Source organism: Orycteropus afer, unplaced genomic scaffold, assembly GCF_000298275.1.
Source record: "Orycteropus afer afer isolate SDZICR_OR568_19922 unplaced genomic scaffold, OryAfe1.0 scaffold00081, whole genome shotgun sequence".
NCBI classification, from domain to species: domain Eukaryota; kingdom Metazoa; phylum Chordata; class Mammalia; order Tubulidentata; family Orycteropodidae; genus Orycteropus; species Orycteropus afer.
The window spans coordinates 944,320-945,441 of NW_006921668.1; the positions used below are offsets into that span (position 1 = coordinate 944,320).

General features: G+C 46.2%; 1 protein-coding gene across 1 annotated transcript in view; it reads right to left on the reverse strand.

Moving 5' to 3' along the window:
• Positions 1-1,122, reverse strand: part of COMMD6 (COMM domain containing 6) — a 40,579-nt gene that overhangs the window by 38,575 nt on the left and 882 nt on the right.

Sequence of the window (1,122 nt, forward strand, 5' to 3'; positions counted from 1 at the left end):
TTTTTCTCTCTGTGAGCTTCTGGGTATGTTTGAACAAATACCTTAGAGTTAGAAGGTCACACTAACAGGCAAGAAATCTAGTAACCTAGTATTAGCCAAAAGTGATGGAAAACTAGAATGGGTGGTATAGGAGGGAGATGTTAAATCTTGCTAATAGCCTTGGAAACCATTGCAGCAGTGAGGACTGCAGCTCTTTTCACTAAATGTTGCCCATAAAGTCTCTTGTAGAGATTGCAGCCCCGATTATTGGGGGGTGGGGGGGTAAATTGGAGTAGACACTTGTGGCGTTCTGCACTGCATTCCCTCAGTTCACCCCTAAATTCAGCCAGTGCTGCCGAGGACAGTTCCATGGAAACTAAGTTTCACCTTGTGCTCACAAAGTCACACCTCATTTATCAGTTTGCTTTCTGTCCCAGTGCCTTCTCTGACACTGTAGGAGTAAATTCAGCCCATGAGTGAGGAGTATGAGAAGGAAAAAAAGGGGGGGGGGAAGAAAGGCACTCCTACTGGCATTACAGTCTGGAAGAGGAGCAATACAAAAACCCTGGTTAAAATCCTACAGTGGCTTCCTGTCATTTTCAGGATTACCAACCTGTTGCTATCATGTCAATTCCGATTCCTAAAGACTCTATAGGAGAGAACTGTCCTATAGGGTTTTCAAAGCTGTAATTTATACAGGAGTAGATCGCCAGGTCTTTTCTCCCATAGAGCGACTGGCAGGTTCCAACCAACCTTTTGGTTACCAGCTGAGTGCTTAACCACTGAATCACAAGGCTCCTTATTTCCAAGAGGCCCTGCTGATCTCTGTAGCATCACCTCTAACCTCTGCCCTTTTCTCTTGCAGGTTCTGCAGCCACATGTACACTCCTTCTCCCTGTAGCTGCACTTCAGTAGTTCCACCACACCTCACGCTTACCACTAACCCATTGCCGTGGATTCGGATCCAACTCATAGCGACTCCTCCTTGGGTTTCCAATGCAGTATCACTATGGGAATAGATTGCCCAACCTTCCTTCAGAGGAGTGGCTGGTGGGTTTGAACCGCCAGGCTTCTGGTTAGCAGTCAAACTCTGTGCACATCATACTTGATAGTGATTCTTAGTTCTCTTGTGAGCCTCTTCTA